Source organism: Monodelphis domestica, chromosome 6 (genome assembly GCF_027887165.1).
Source record: "Monodelphis domestica isolate mMonDom1 chromosome 6, mMonDom1.pri, whole genome shotgun sequence".
NCBI classification, from domain to species: domain Eukaryota; kingdom Metazoa; phylum Chordata; class Mammalia; order Didelphimorphia; family Didelphidae; genus Monodelphis; species Monodelphis domestica.
The window spans coordinates 238,415,820-238,434,412 of NC_077232.1; positions in this window are offsets into that span (position 1 = coordinate 238,415,820).

The window sequence follows — 18,593 nt, forward strand, 5'->3', positions numbered from 1 at the left end:
AGAAGCACAAGCTATCTTCCCTCCCTAGATGAAAAGAATTTAGAGTTCTGTCTCTGCTTTGTATTTTACTAGAACAGGTTATAAAAGCCATCTGAGTTGGCATGAAGATATTTCAGTATGTGGCAATGTAGGCAGAGTATACACTGTTAAAACTTCTCCTCTTGAAGGATATAAAATAAAGACATCAAATATTACATTAGATTTGAATTCTTTTTATTCATAAAATATAAGGATGATCTTTTCGTTGCCTTCTGGATAAAAAATATTTTGACTTTGTGCATTTATGTTTATTTCTAAAATTTAAATATTTTAATTATCCAATTACATATAATAACAATTTCTAACATATGTTTTCTGAAATTATAAGATCCAAATTGTCTCCCTCCCTCCCTTCTTTACCTTCTCTCTTCCAGGAGATGGTAGGCAATTTGATCTGAGTACATTATCATGCAAAACATATTTCTATATTGGTCATTGTTATAAGAGAATATGCAAAACCAAGTTTTTTTTTAAATATTATGCACATGGAAAACATGATGCCATTGGTATGAGTTCTTTATGCACAAAGTATTGAATCAAATGTGGAGAATTACAAATAAAGAGCTATATTGACAGAGAGAGAGAGAGAGAGAGAGAGAGAGAGAGAACTGGAGAGGGAGAGAGAAAGAAGATAAAATCCCAGATAACAACACGGTTGCTACACAATGAGTACCTGACAAACATGCATACTAATATGAAATAAAAAAATGTATGTAGATATTTAAGCATAAACTGGAATATACTACTTTAAAACAAAATTAAATGTTGAAAAATCTATATATTTGCAAAAACCCATTAGTGGATACTTATGCAAATTATAGAAAAGAGTCATTGCTTTATAATAGATTTCACACAGGTGAATTTAAATAGAAAGTCTTTTACTTCACAATTTTCAGGATTTATGAGTAATGGCATCATCACTCTGTCTGTTCCTCCTCCCTTACAGGGAATAGTAAGGCATTTTATCTGAAGTAGAGAGAAAGAAGGAAAATGTGCAACAGGATATCATTCTTCTAGACCTTAAGGCATCAGGGTCAGACAGAGATGAAGATAACAGATTCTCCTTGCTGCTAACTCTTATTAGGTCTAATTTCCTTGCTACACAAATTATGAGCTACCTATGTCAAGGAATATTCAAAGATCTTTGCCTATAATGGGATACCATATGCTATGGGTAGAGAGAGACGTCAGAAATACCAGCTATTGAACAAAAAATCAAGCCATTCTCCAATTGATAAATGGTCAAGAAACATGAATAAGCAATTTTCAGTTAAAGAAATCAAAACTATTAATAAGCACATGAAAATGTGTTCTAAATCTCTTCTAATCAGAGATATACAAATCAAAACAACTCTGAGGTACCACCTCACACCTTGCAGATTGGCTAACATGACAGAGAAGGAAAGTAATGAATGCTGGGGAGGGTGTTACAAAGTCAGGACATTAATGCATTGCTGGTGGAGTTGTGAATTGATCCAACCATTCTGAAGGGAAAATTGGAACTATTCTCAAAGGGCATTAAAAGACTGTCTGCCCTTTGATTCAGCCATAGCTCTGCTGGGTCTGTACTCCAAAGAGATAATAAGGAAAAAAGACATGTACAAAAAATATTCATAGTGGGGCTCTTTGTGGTGACAAAAAAATGGAAAATGAGGGGATGTGGTATATGTTGGTGATAGAATACTATTGTGCTCAAAGGAATAATAAACTGGAGGAATTCCATGGAGACTGGAACAGCCTCCAGGAATTGATGCAGAGTGAAAGGAGCAGAACAAGGAGAACATTATACACAGAGATTGATACACTGTGGTACAATCAAATGTAATGGACTTCTCCATTAGTGGCAATGCAATGAGTCTGAACAACTTGGAGGAATCTATGAGAAAAAACATTATCCACATTCAGAGCAAAAACTGTGGGAGTAGAAACACAGAAGAAAAACGACAGCTTAAATACATGGGTTGAGGGGAAATAGCTGGGGATGTAGAATCTAAATGAACATCTTAATGCAGACATCAAAAACATGGAAATAGGTTCTGATCAAGGACACATGTAATACCCAATGAAATTGCGTGTCGGCTGTAGGAAGGGGTTAGGGGAGGGAGGGAAATAATGTGATTCTTGTAACCAAGGAATAATGTTCTAAATTGACTAAAAAAATTAATTCAAGAACTCAAAAAAAAAAAAAAGAAATACCAGCTATGAGGAGTTAAAGTTTGTACTATTTTCTGAATGTATTTCCACTGCTGAAAAAAGTCCTGACACCAAATTTCTGAATTTGTAAAAAATACTCTACTCTAATGGATGTGTAAATCTAACATCAATACTTATATGCACTTTGCCTTCTCAGTGAAAATTGTCCTTAAGATTAGGTAATATAATCTTCATTTCCAGGTACTTGCAAGTTTGGAGCAACCTAAATCATGTCAAAGAGGATAGGAGGATATCAAGTGTTGTGGTACATGTTTCATTATATATTGTTTTGTTGTGTTTTTTTTTTATCCTATGCCAAGGGTAAAATATTTTTATCCAACATCTTAAGTGTTTTCTCCCTATTCTTTTTTGGAGATAATTCAATTTTGCAATGATCACATAACTAGGACTCATATACCTTCCATATAGTGAGAGTTGGGAATATGTGATTTGACAAAGGTAGGAGCTCAAGAGCTTATTCTAATTGGGTAAATTTCCAATTATCTGTAATCCCTGGATAGTGTTAAATTTAATTATCATTGGACTCTGAATATTTATATAGGTGGTTGCCAGGGATTTAATTTCTACATCCCAAAATGAATTACTAAAATAAATGGAATTTATGGTGGTTTATTTACAATAGAGGGAAGATATTAAGGAAGAGAGAGAGAGAGAGAGAGAGAGAGAGAGAGAGAGAGAGAGAGAGAGAGAGAGAGAGAGAGAGAGAGAGAGAGAGAGAGAGAGAGAGAGAGAGAGAGAGAGAGAGAGAGCTTTCACTGATACCAGTTAGAAATTCTAAGCCCCAGCCAGGGGAAAAGAGTCTCGAGATGATGGGCCTTTCCTGGAGGCTTCACGCCTCCAGAAAGGCAGGTCCCTATGTCAGCCTTTCACTCACCAAAAGTGACCATCTAAAAGGAAAGCAGTCTGAGGTCTCCTGCACAAGTTCCTTCAGGGTTGATTCTCTCTTCCAGTCTCTTCTCAAGTTTCTGTCCTCCAGTCTTTACTCCAAGTCAAAGTTCTTCCATCTAACTAAACTCTCAAATCAAATATCTTCTGGCCTCTGGTCCTATTTTTAAAGATGTTTTTCTTTTGTGTCACCTCCCCTAAATTTCATGTCTATCAATCACAGCAGATGCTCTGATCTAGGACTTCCCAGAAGGCAATTAGTTGACTCTAATTCATTACCCACTATTGCACAGGTGGGTCACAGACCTCCCACCTCATGATTAAGTGGGAGATTTACACCCTTGGTGATCAAATCTAACATGGGCAGATCTTCCCACTCAACTTCAAGTACTGTGCTTACATTTTTTGGGATTAAATCAACAAATAGACAGAGGAATACAAATGAAATCTTCACAATAGCAAGTTAGCAGAGTCACATATCTGGAAAAGCGTTGAGAACAAAAGACCATCTTCTATCTGATAACCATATCATGATTATCATCTTCACATATCTCAAGTACTTGCACTTAGCAAGGTAGAATATCAGATTTGTCCAGTGATATATCTAGTTTCTCATGGACTAGATAATGGCTATCAATCCTAATTGGTGATTAAATATAATTATTTCCTGGGGATACTATCTTTTGATATTTAATTCTTCTCTTTTTGACACTTCTGATATTTTACAACTTTATATAAAACCTATGAGACTTGCTAATACCAAAGTAGCCATCAACATCTATCATTGTGCTATTGACCTCGTAATGAGCATCTCCAAATTGCATGCCAGTGTCTATGTTTCTCTGGCAGATTCTTCAAGACAGGAAGTCACCTACAGGCTTCAAAAGGCATTGAGGTAGGTCACTAGTGAAATTTCTTAACCTAATTCATTTAAAATATACTTTTTTTCTTTAAAAAATTGGCTTGTGCATCCAACTTTTTAGGAACAATAGACAAGAAATAAAATTAGGGAATAATAAGAAACATATCCAATGCTGAGTAGTATATAGGATTTGGAGTCAAGAAGACCTCCATTAAAATTCGACCTCAAAAAAGTTACTAGCCCTGTTACCTCAGACTAATCACTTAATTTATCAGTGCCTCAATTTCTCTTTTGTAAAATGAGGTTCTACCATACACTTATAAAGTAGCTATAATGACAGAAAAGAAAAATGACTTGGAAGAACAGGAAAATGTTTGGAGGAGATGAGGGAGAATTCAGACACTAATACATTGTTGGGGGAATTACAAATTGAATCAACCATTCTGGAGAGCAAGTCACATCTATGTACAAAGAGCTATAAAAGAATACATATCATTTAGCCTAGAAATCTCATGACTATGTATCCCAAAGAGTTAAAAACAAAAACAAAAAGGACCTATATGTACAAAAATATTCAAAGTAGATTTTTTTTATGGTGGCAAAGAATACAAAAGTGAGGAATTGCCCATCAATTGGGAAATAGCTGTTATATTTTATGATTACAATGGAATAGTATTATATAATGGAATAGTATTTATGTAATAAAGGACAAGCTGGAATATTTGGGAAAACAATGGAAAGACTTACACAAACTGATTCAAAGTGAGGTAAACAGTACCAGGAGAACACTGTACATAGTAACAGCAATAATGTAAGATGAACAAATGTTAATAATATTAGTTATTCCCAGCAGTACAATGATCCAAAATAATCTCAAAAGACTCAGGATGGAAAAATTGCCATTTGCTTCCAGAGAAAGAAATGAACCAAAGCACCAGTTTTTCACTTTCTTTCTTGGTTTTGTTTGAGTTTTCTTTGCCAGAGGGATTAATATGGAAAAATATTTTGAATGATTGCACTTGTAAAATCTGTATCAGATAGCTTACCATCTCAATGAGGAGGGAGGGATTCTAAATAAAATATTTTAAATTGTCTTTGCATGTAATTAGGGAAACATTATCAAATTTAAAAAAAAAGAACTGGAGAATTGAGACAAACTCATTTTTAGATCAGTCTTTGCAACTTATTGGGTTTGCCACCTTAGACAACTCACTTAATTTCTATCAAATTAGGTTTCCTCATCTACAAAACTTGTTGGTAGTGCCTTATCCTCCTAGGTTTTCTGTGAGGTACATGAAAGTGCCTTGTGAAGGCAAAAAGTACAATACGTACAGAGAAAGGGGCACTGATTTTATATTAAATTATATGGATTTGATTCCTGCCTTTCTCATTTACTATTAGTATGACCCTGGTCAAGTTGCTTAATACTAGGTTTTATCATTTGTAACTTAAAGGCATTGTCTTAGAGAAATTCTAGGGTTCTTTCTATCTCTACATATAATATGAATATGGAGAATTATTATGCAGAATTTTAAAAGTGGGGAAGCTATAGTTTGGTGGGATAAATATAATTGGATATTCCGGACAAATAAAAAAATATTTGCAATTACAAAGTAAAAGGAAGTGAAAGTGATGTCAAGTATGGGGAGTGGTCCATAAATTTGCTTGACTGGAGTGGACACTGGCATCTAACCTTTTATCAGGAGGTAATGGCACTTAGTGTAGAAGAGTCAGATGAGAGAAAGCCATAAAATCTTTTTTTAATAATCTTTTTGATTCAAGAGGTAAATAGGAACCAGTCCAGGCATTGCATGAAGTATCAAAGCAATAGCTGAAGATGATCGTACCTCAAACATGTCAAGCATCAACTGAAGTCAGTATCAATGGAAAATAGGAAGAGAAAAAGGGAGAAAAGGCTTAAAAATGAAAGATTTTCCTAAAAGTCTAGGCATAAGTTGTTAGGGTCTGTCTTGGAGGATAAATTAAAAAGACAATAACCAGATATATATACATGCAAACATGGAAATATACAGGCAAATATACATGGGACAAAAATAAAGGCACAAGTTGAAAAAAGTTTTAAAAAACATCAAAAATCAAAGATTGAATGTCATATCACCAAAAGGTAATAAGGAAATTGAGAAGGGGCAAAAGAGAGAAACCATGTTGAGGTGATTGTTAGATAGACACATGAAGATGTGCTATAGGCAGCAAGAAACAAAGAAGTAGCAAAATGATAAAAATCTGAGCCACAGCTTTACATTCAGGAATCGATTATAGGAATGATATGGTTAAATGGTGGTTTTATTTTATAGTTAGTTTAACCTTCACAAACACACACACACACACACACACACGCACACACACACTCTTCAAGTATCACATATTTCAAAGGAGGTTATTACTATTCCCTCTAATTATAAAAACAAAACAAAACATCAATTAGTAGGCCAATATATGGAACCATGAAATATTAAGACTATGCTGAATATGTAGAAAACAAAAGCCATTCATTCAGAATTAATGGAATGTTGTTTTGTTACTTTCAAAATATTTTCTAAATATCTAAGAGCACATTTAGAGAAAATCAAACTTAGTAAAGTATTGTTAATCAATCCAATGCACATTTTGACTTTTTTATAGCCATCTGAAAACGTTACATAAAAACATCCAACTTTGTATTTGTTTCCAGGCTTCTTTATTATTTTTATTTTACCTCTCAATTCCTTAGTTTTGGGAATACAAATGCCAGACAAAGGTTAGCTCTCGGAAGGAGCTGTTTCTCTTTTTTGCAAGTGACATTGCAACATCTAAGAAATTAACACCTTATAGAATATCATTTTTTTTCTTATCAAAGACAACTTCATAAATTGAGATCTAGCCTTTCTTTCTTCAATTCTAAAATGAAAAGAAGGTAACCAAGAAGTTTTAGTCCCCTTAAAATTTAAAGAAAGAAAATGAAAGTGTATCTATTATGCTGAGCTCTGAACTGAAGACCACTTTTTAATTACTCATCATGACATGTAGGTGACCTTGGATTTTCACACGCAAAATAGCCTGTGGAACTGCTAATTTGCTGTTAGTAATTATGGGTGGGGATGTGGGATGCTGGTAGAGAATCAAAGATATGGTTCATGCCTGGAAATGAGAAAAATGTGATCTAGAAAATGCAGATAGGGAAGATTCAGTGCTTAGAACTCTAAAAGAAAGATGAAGAATTAATTCTGCCACTCGCTACCTATATGATCTTGGGCAAGTCAATCTTACTTTAAATTCCTCATCTGTAAAATGAAGAGGGTGAATTTGATGTTTAAGGCCTCTTCCAGAGTACAGTCTCTGTCATGTCTCATTTCTCTGGAGAAAAGAGGACAGCTTAAGGTAGAGCATGTCAAGGTTCACAAAACACAAATTTTATTTATTTGCAAAATGCAAACATGCTTTACATATACCTCATTAAGTCTTCAAAGTAATACTGGGAAGTGGATGTCCCCATTTCATAAACTCAGAAAGTTTAAATTACTTATTCATGATAATGCATCTAATAGGCAATCTCTCTGTCTCTTTCTCTCTGTCTCTGTCTCTGTCTTTCTTCCCTTATTTTCTATATTATAATAAAGATTGATTCTAACCTAGAAGAGCAGTAAGGGCTAATTGGGGTTAAGTGATTTGACCAGGGTCACATAGCTAGGAAGAGTCTGAGGCCAGACTTGAACCAGGTCCTCTAATCTCCAAGTCTGGTTTTCTAGCCATTGACTATCTAGATTCCCTCAAGTACTAATCGATCTTGACACAAAATAGGCAAAATCTTTCTTCTTGGTCCTACAAAACAGGAAAGGATTTGAATAGGAAGCTGGAAAGAGACTTCCTTTTTGCTGGAGGACTAGCATATCTAAGTAGCAATTTTCTCATCAGAAGAAGTTATCAGACACCAACATTTGGGTCACAGTTACTCAAGATGACATTAGTTAGCCATGATAAGGATGGTTTGAGATCTGCCTTACTACACAGTCTTTTGAAAGATTGAAGCAAAAATGGCATCCACAATTAACTCATAGTCCTAGCATGGTTTGTGTGACATTTTTGGCTCCCTGAAGTCCCATATGAACCAAAAATTTATTTATAAGCAGCTGAAGAATCATCTTATAAAGACTGTTAACTTTTTAGAAATCCTTTCTCTACCCATCCAACTTTTCTCCTCTGACATGTTCAGAGAACAGAAATATGTTTACCTGGTGATAGAAATTACACTGGACAATTTCTACTTATCAAGAGGCACATCCTAAAAATGCAATTAAAATAATATTATTATAACGATGATGATGTTATTGATAATAATAATTGGCATTTACATAGTACCTACTCTGTTTCAGGAGAGGAAGCTGGATGGCTCAGTGGACAGAGTGCTGGGCCTGGAGTCAGAAAGACCTGATTTCAGATAAGGATTTAGACACTCATTAGCTATGTAGTGACCCTTGGTAATTCAATTAACCTCTATTTACATTAATTCAGTGGAGAAAGAAATGATAGTCCACTTCAGTACATTTGCCAAGAAAACCCCAGATGGAGTCATGAAGAGTTGGACATAACTAAACAATTGAAAAATAACAATAAATATGCCAGGAACTATGATAAGTAATTTTTACAAATATTGTCTCATTAGACCCTTACCAACAACCTGAGATAGGGGATATATTTTATATGTATTATATAGCTAAGTAAATTAAGGTAAATAGGTACTAAGGGACTGGAAGAATAATTTAAAAATAAAATGGGATCATTCAGGATGGAAGATTCCCACTTTCCTTTTCACTTCTTCTTTGGAGGTCTTTAAAATAAAGTGCATGAAGGGTATATGGCTGTTTACATTTTATTTTTGAGCAGATTTTTTTTAGGGCACAATTCAAACTAGATGACCTTTGAGAGATCTTGCAGCTCTGAGATTTCATGATTCTGAGAAGACACAAGATTATTACTTAAGAGTAAGATGGTTAATTAGGTAGACCTGTTAAGGATGTCCTCAATGCATCCCAGCTAAATAGATCTCTTTTGGTCCTCATACTTACAAGGTATTCTTTCTTCTTCACTTTTCCTATAATCCCCATCATGAATCTCACATCTGTCCTAAAATAGTCCCTGAGATTCTGTTTGGTATTATCTAATTGAATTCCCAGATAAATAATACATGTCCAAGAACCTTCTTGGAGATTTATATCTATTATTGGGGCATGGAATTACTGGAGAGATTTGGCACAGTTGAGAAACATCTTGGACTTAATTTGTCATTGATCAAATTCTTCAAGAGGACTCTAATCCAACATCCTTGAGTGGAATTCAAGAGTACTAAGTCTCAACTGTACCACAGTGTGTATCTGCCATTTAGAGAAGATCCTTTTATTAAGTTTAATCCAGACTTTCATCCTGCAGACATCCCAAAGATTCTAGAAAATATAAACTCTAAAATAAAAAATATAAACTAAACATAATCCATAGCACAAGCACACTAGTAAAAGTGTCTCAGTCCTGAAATGCAAAGAGAAGGAGCCACTCCAGTTCATTCCCTCAGAGCAGTGGTCTCTTAGAGTAACTGATTTTGTACTTTCTTCTACAGGAATGATGTACACATCCCAGTAAACCTACTAATATATCATAGTCTTGACATTTCTACCTCTGAAATCATGAAAGCATTGAATCCTGTGTAGTTGCCATACTTGTGTCTTGGTTTGTATGCATAAGTATCCACACAGGAAGTCCTTAGGCATAAATCCATGACATTATTTTTTTCTAATTTGAGACTGCCAGGTAGAACATAGGATGAACACTGAACCTAAAGTCAGGAAGACTTCAGGTCAAATCTAGCTGTAGACATTTACTATTTGTGTCATCTGGGACACATCACTCAACCTTTGTCTGACTTAGTGGCCACAGGTATTGTCTCTGTTAAAAAATGTATGATACACATGTATGTATATGCATGTATTCATACACACATGTATAATGTATACAATATTAATATGTGTGTGTATATTCTACATAACATCCATATATATGTTGTGCATTTTACATATTATAATTATGGCTTATTGTAGGATCACAGGAAATATTTGTAAAGCTCTTAACAAAGTGCCTGATACATTTCAGGGACTTAATAACTACTTGCTCCTTCTTCCATCTGGCCCTTTGAACTCTTCTTCACATTTTGTTTTGCTTTTGTCCAGAAACAAAAAAAGAAAAAGAAAAGGGGGTTTGCCGACATTGTCAGGATGAATAAGCCAGTGGATCCCCACATCTAAAGATGTAGAGGCTAGTAATTCATCATTTCTCTCAGTGAGAAACTCATACAAAATATATATTTTATATATATTATATATACTAAAATATATTATATATATTTAAATATAAACAATCTTAAAATTCTCCCTTTTAAAATAAATTCAATAGGCAGGTATAGAATGCATAAATTTCCACGTATTATACAGGAAATTGGAAGTGGAGGCAAAAATCCAAATGGACACTTCTAATTGACCTTCCAAAGACTCAGGCTATCCCTCGTGGACATTTGTGAAGTCTCTAACTGGAGGCAGGTCTTCTCTTGAGAATCATGGACTGAAGATTTTCAGAGCCATTTGAAAGTTTCCAACCCTGGACAAATTTTTGCTTCCTCCAGGGGTTGCTTAATAATAAGCTCAGCTAAAGTTGCTCTTGGAAGAAATTCCTGACAGAAACCAGAAACTATCACTGACCTGAATGTCTAGAGCACCTTTCCACCTAGAATAAAATAATCCAGAATACCTGCAGACTCCTGTATATTATGTCCAAGTCTTATAATCTGGGTCAAAGAGGCAGCCCTTTAACAGAATCACTGCAGGCTAAACAGTACGAATCCCCCAAAAGTTTTATTCTTTATCTACTGGGTTCAATTAAAATCCTTGGTAAAGATGAAAGATGGTCTTTAAAACAATGCAATGACATTCTGTTGATTTAGAGAATAGTGGTATTTCATGACACATAGGTCTAGGGTATATTATTTTCTAGGATTTTTATTACCAATCTTCTATAATTTACATGTTAAATAGATAAAATATAATAAACAACTACTGTTTAGCCTTTTAAGATTTGCAAACTACTTGACAAATAAAACCTTGTTTTATCTTCAGAACAACCCTAGGAAGTAGACAGAATTTTCCCCATTTTACAAATGAGGAAACTAAAGCTGACAGAAGTTAAATGACTTGCCCAGGATCACACAGATAATCAATAATCTGAGTCAGGAGTTGAACTCTGCTCTTCCAAATTCCATGGCTAAGGTTGAGATGGTGACTAAGTGGCTTAGGTTCCTTCCAGAGGATCCAAGGATAGTATCCATTGACCAATCAGTGAACAAACATTTATTAAGCTCCTATTCTGAGCCAGGCATACTACGGACACAAAAATAAAAGCAGAACAGTCTTTTCTTTCAAACTGCTTACATTCTCACAAAGGAGACTATTTGTATCTATTTATACACACATATTTATACATGCAATATATAAACAGATTAGACATGCACACACAAATATTTGCACACAATACTCATATATAAACATAGTTCATACACATACACACAACTACATATACCTACAAGTGCATATATGCAAAGAACACATGTGTAAGCATGTACAATTATATGGATATATTCCTAGAAGAATTCAATTTTAAGTATTTTCTAAAATTTATAGATATGATGCAGCCAGCTTTCCATGATCATTTGTCATATAAAAGTCGGTCCCTCCTTCCACCGTTTCCCTGAGGTTTCCCTTCCTAAAGTGTGTGGGTAAGCAATTTAGAAAGTTCCTTACACAGATATTCTCTTTTCTCTTTGTTATTGGGAGTCATACCTCCATCTGTATGTGAAATAATACACAAAATTGTCCCAAAGCTGAAAAGAAGTTGAGGCTCATTCACCATTATTTTTCCTGAGATTTCAGTAATGTGCGGTGCTAGTGGAACTACTACACATGTATCAAACAAGTTTTGTCCACATGACTCTCATACTTCAGGACATAATTCCAAGTCTTATCTTTTTTTGCATCTTAAGTACAAACTTCCTTAGGAAACTAAAAACAATTTCCCTTTTCCCCCTTTCATGTTTTGATTTTTTTCTGAGCATATATCTTTCTACCTCTAGTGCACTATATTTTTAAAAGTTTGAAATCACCTCAATGAAGTGAACAAAGTTAAAAAAATTAACATCTGTATCATCAAATGTCTGGAATAGGTGAGAAATATATTATGGGTAGGGGAAGTTGCATGTTATAATAAAACTTTCTCTTTAATCCTTAATTCTGAAAGCTATTTATTTTGCTGAAAAAGTGTGTTTATATATCCTCTATTTCAGACAAATTGTTAACTAAATTATATCTGGCTTTGCCCTTCACTTTTCTCATCTCTTTATTTTTGCTAATGCAACTCTTTGATGCCTGGAACTCACACTTTCCATTTACTTACCTGTTGAAACCTTTCTCTTTTTTTAAGACCTATTTCAAGTGCTATGACTTCTCTGTGTTTGTGAAATTCCATAACTAAATGTGTTTCCTTTCATACTAAATCTCATATGACTTATTTTTTGACCTAATGTAATTTGTCATTTTAATCTATTTTTATTTGTCTGGGGCAATGTTATATTAGGAGAAAAAGGGGCATAAAAGAAGGTATAGGTGGATGAATATGATGTTAATTAGCAATAGAGAAATATAGATATGCTTGATTTTTAGATATTATTTTCATTTTCTTATAATTCTATCTGCATATAATTTATCCACCTCCTAGATAGAAAGATTCTTGACGGCAGTTAACAGGGCTTTATTTTTTGTACTCAGGCATTGAATATAGTGCCACCTACTTAGTTAATTACACAATACTTTAGTCACACATCTACATGGTTAGTGATGCCATTGCAAAAGTTTTCATTACTTGAGTTACAGAATCCTTACTTTGATATTGTTGATGAAATATGGTTGGCTTTATGAAAATTAGTAGTTTTATTGATGAGTATTAGAAGGAAGGAATCTAGATTGTTAGAATTAAAGCTAAATTTAAGAATGTGGAGGCCTAGATTTTCAAGATCCCTTAGGTAATGACAGATTTGACAAGTCTTCCAGTTTTCAAGTCATTTTCTTGGGGATATTTGAGGTCAGATTACAGTCCAGGGTAGAGACTTCCATAAGTGAGCTACAACCAGTCAGAAATAAATGCTTAGAAGTCTCCATTCTCATTAAAGTGCTCATTTCTTGTGCCTGGTCCTAAGTATCTATCAGAGAATTATAAATAGATGTACAGTCTCTCATTGCTTTAATAAGAGCTATTTTATAGTGTGAGGGAGCGTTAACTCTCAGTGGATAATTTCACTATGCTTTTTCCTCTGAATGACCATAAATGCATTTGGTTTTACTATCCTCTTTAAAACAGTGAGAACTTGGTATTTGTGTATTTCTCTAAGTACTCCCTCTCAGGAAGTTGGTATCAAATCCTTGGAGTGAAAGAACAAAAGAAAGAATTATTTAAAGGGAGAGGATTAAAATTCTCATTCTGTTTTTCAGGAGGTATGTTTCATGTAATCAGAAATTAAGTACTAGTGGGCATTTTGAGGAGACCTATTCCAGATCACTACATTAAAATGAATTGGCTCATTAGCTATTTATCTTCTTGAAATTGTCAGATTTGGGCAGCTAAGTAGTCCAGTGGATAGATAGATTGTCCTGGGTTCAATCCTGGCTTCAAATACTTCCTAACTGTGTGACCCTGGGAAAGTTATTTAACCCCAGTTGCTAAGCCCTTACTATTTACCTTGAAACCAAAACTTGTATCAGTTTTAAGACAGAAGGAAGATTTAAAAGAAGAAAGGAATGAAGAAATTTCCATCCACCTGTCTGGAAAGAGATAGAATGGAGTATTCAATAGAAAGCTAGACTCAAAACTAGCCCTGGGTTCAAATCCTTCCTTTGATAAATTCTGATTTGCCTAATGGTAGGCAACTTTTCAGTCCCCTTGGCAATTCTTTATGCCTGGAAGCTATAGAAGAGTTGTCAATTTATATCAGTGGAAGAAGTTTTCTTTTCAGAATTCCTAACATGGATGAAATCACAAGCCAACACAAAACTGCTAACAAGGTGCAGATGCAGAAAACTTTCCTCTAACTGTCTCATTGCACCAGCCTAGAGGGATGTTATCAAAGATTTTATAGTCATGAAGGGAAATAAAGTTAAGCAAATACAGCAACATGGTGTTTAAACAATTCCTAGTACATTACTTGAAACAATATGATATAAAATGTCATTGAAGTAACTATCTATTTTTTCGCTAACATAAATACACACACACTTGGAGGTCCTCTGGAGAAAAGAGGAAAACATGTTTGCAAATATCTGGCAACTGAGAAAACTACAAATGAAGGGAGAAGGAAAACAACTTCAGAAGAAGATCAGCTATGATTTCATTGGTATTTGGAACTCTTGGATAAAGAAACTCTATAAAATTTTCTGTTTCACACAATATTTTTCCTCCTCCCCAGCACACACCTTTCCAGACATCTTACACTTCAGATCCCCTGCCCTTATCTCTGATGTATACAAAGATTCACTGATACAGGTCTTCTTGTTCTTCCTCCAGTAGACACTTCCACTAGCCTGAAATTCTCCCCTCTCCATGTCTGCCTGCCTTCTAGGTTCCTTAGCTTCCTTCAAGTACCAGATAAAATCTCACCTTCCAAAGGAAGCCCTTCCTGATACTCCTTCATTACCATACTTTCCCTGTGTTGATCATTTCCAGTTTATCCTGTCTACAGCCTGATTGTACATGTTTGCTTGCATTGTTTGTTACATTATATTGCATTGCTTTGTACAATTTTTTGTACATTGTGGCACTACATCTGCCCCTTAGCCTTTGAGTTCCTGGAGAGAAAACAGTATCTTTTATTATTTTTCTTTATATCTCCAAGATTTAACAGTACTTGGCAAATAGGGTTGCTTAATAACTGTTTATTGAGGGACTGAATAATCTCTACTGATACACACCAATACCTTATCTGGAATACATCGTCTGATCATTGTGGTGTGATCACCCTTTGGGTTTGAACAGGACCAATGGAATCATGAGTGATGTCTTGACTTTCATGTGCATTGTTGGTAAGTGAGGCAGAGCCGAACAAAGTCTTCAGCCTCATAGTTTCTCCCAAAGTCATTGATCTTTGGTGGCAAACTAAAAATCAGGATGCCTGGTGATGACCTGGATTGCAGTGGGTGACCGTGCCATCTTTGATGCCTATCCAAGCTCTAAGCACTCCACAGCACTTTCTTTAGCCTCCTCAGTGGCCACTGGAATGAAATGTTCTCATCCACCCATTGTGCTAATGACTTGTTCACTGGCTGTCAGTTATCCCCAAACTGATGTAGCCTGTCTGCTTAGGGTCACATAGCCAGTATGTATCAGAAACACAACTTGAATCCAGGTCTCATTTCAAGGCGAACTCTCTCCACTATACCACATTGCCTTTGTCTGAAATAATTTCATACAAAACAAATTAATGGGGAAGAATTCATAATAAATTGATATATCTAATTAGGTCTAAACTCAATGAGATTACATTAAAATCTCATTTCATTCTATTAAAAATTCAATAAAACAGTGCCAATTAAATGAGGCATTCAGCAAGAACAAGGAGATTGACTTGATGTATCATCTATTTTATCTCATTATTAGGAGGCATTTTTCACAGCTTGTTGACAGTGATATTCTCCTGACAGCATTACAGCTAGAATGAAGTGTCAGCTTTAGAATCAACTTGGAAAAAATCATTCTAGCATTGCCATTTAATGCATCTGCCTCTTCAGGTAATTGAATTCTCATCGAAAATACATCATTGAAGCGGCACTCAAAAGAGTGGGGGGAAGAGAAAGACATAACGGGGGGAATGGAAAAACTAAGGAGATGAGCTGAAGAACAGCATGAAGCAATAAAAGCATAATTTAGAAAGATGCTGCCTGCCGAAATCCTTCTATTAGATTTCGACTGGGAGATTAGTCCCACAAAGATTAATTTTTTTTGCATTTTTATTTTTTACCTCATGGGCTGCAGTTTAAAGCTGTGTGGTTTTGCTCCCCAGTCCTGCTGATTTTAAGCATCGTCTCCTCCTGGGGCAGTCTGTCAAAAGGCCCTGAAAATGGACCAGACCCCACTTGCCGAGCCGTCCACACATCATGTCTCAGCCAGTTTGGCTCATTACAACAATTCATGTTCATTCAGCATCTGGCCTTTGAGTTTACCAGCTTTGGAGGTGCCAGCAGAATGTGATATTGTTTTGCTAATCTCAGAGCAACTCAGTCAGTGGGAAAATGTTTTATGGCAGCACTTTTAAACCCTTTTCAAGTCTCCTTTCTAATCTTTTCCTATCTCGAGCAATCCCCAGTTAAGGATTCTGGACTTTGTTTGACTCAATCCTTTAAAGATTTGCTACTGAAGTTCCTCTTTCATTCCAGGGAGCAGAGGTGCTCTTCAAATAGCACCCCCACTTTTCCTGACTGCCCCTTCCTCAGTTTGTTTGGGCAATGCAGTCTTAGTTTGCTGTCACCATTCACATATGGAAGCACCTGGTAATTTACTGAGCCTCCTAGTTAACACTATTAGGGTTGTATTTTGGCATAATTTACAAGGGTTTGTATTTTGACTGGGATGTGTGGAGCCTTATTAACAATCTCGATGTCAAGCATTTACTTGAGAAAGATGGCAAAATAAGTGGGTTTTTTGGCTTGTTTTCTTGTTTGTTTCTTTTCTGAAAAGTTACTAAACCAAACAATGTAGGAGATTTCATAATGGTATGCTTGTTTAATAATGTAAATAGCTCAAAGGTCAGGATTTAGGATATTTTTTTCCCTTTCAAAACATTCAATTCAGAAATCCTTTCATTTCTTTAGATATGGATGTAAACAGGGACAAAAAGTACTGGATAACGACTTCAGACCTGTCTCCCAAATACTAGTTGTGTGACCTTGGATTAGTCACTCTCAGCCTCAGTTTCTTCATCTGTAAAATAGGATCTACTTCCCAGAGTTTTCATGTGGAACAAATGAAATAACATGTATTGTTCTTTGAAGAATTTAATGTTCTAAGAGTGTCAGGCCTAGAGATGGAAGGTCATGGATTCAGAACTGGCTTCAGACATGTCCAAGCTGTGTGACAGTGGGCAAATAACTTTACTTTAAATGCCTAGTTCTTACTGCTCTTTTGCCCTTGGAACCATTACTTAGTATCAATTTAAAAACAGATGGTAAGGATTTGGAAAAAAAAAGGTAAAGTGCCAAATAAAAAAAGATACTTAATATTTTCAATGCATATATTCAAATATTTAAAATAATTTAATCCTTTTGTGTTATTTATGGGCAAAATCTTCTACATGATCTTAGTATCATAAATTATCAGAAATGAAACTGTACCCTTGGCTTTATTCACCATCCCTAAGTGATTTATGTCATAAATACAGGAAGAATAGGAGAAATCACATTAATTTCTCTTCATTTCCACTTCAAGACTAGACATTTGCTATCATCACTCAGCAACTTCTCCCCTTTTGAGGTTCATTCCTTATAAACTCTATCCATCATTACAAAACCTTGTCATAGTCATATTCTAGCTTTTAAAATCATTATATCTAGATACATGCAGAATCTGGTTGGAATTGGAATTATCTATTCATCTCATCATTTTATATTTAGTATTTACGTGAAGATTTTCTTTATTTATGGAGTTATCTGTTCAGAGACACCTACGCTCAACTTTGCCCATCAGAATTGCACAGCTAGGTCCCTTCAGATAATTTGATATGTATCCTGGTTCATTACATCAATACTCTGTCATGACTTCTATCTTTCTTCTTCCATAAGAATATATATATATATATATATATATATATATATATATATATATCCTTGATTTGATTATCCTCTTTGATTATTCTATTTACTTGATCCAGATTTCTGAAATTCTTCTTTTAATATAACCCATTTTCTTCAATCTTATCTTTTTCCTTATTCATCCAAAATCTACACTTCATCCTTAATCTCTAGCCCCTCTTTCTGTTTTCCTAAACCTTTACCCCTATACTTTCCTACCTTCATAATCCTAGTCCTGTGGTTGACTAATTATAGCCCTAAACTATCACCTGCCTGTGGATGCTGACCCTTTCGTCTTATCACAAATCACATTGTGCAAAACTGCAACCTTGGATTACCCCCTAAATCATTCTTCTTTTATTCAACTATGAACAGAAAGTTATATAATCATTCTGAAGCAATTCACTACAATTATCAGTCATTCAATCTCTGGTATAGAACTGAATTATTTAATTTCTTGTTGATGGGTTTTTTAAAACTCTTCTTAGGAGATGCACCAAATAAGCATTTTCTACAAATCTCTGCTATTCCACTCCTGCCTCCTAAATCTGAATAGAAGACCTGTCTTTTGGCATAACCAAGAAAATAAGGTCTGTTTATTCTCAACTTCATCTTTTCCTTTGTCCCATCTTCTTCCTATTACCAGAGGAGGCCTTTCTTTCTCTTTACCAAGA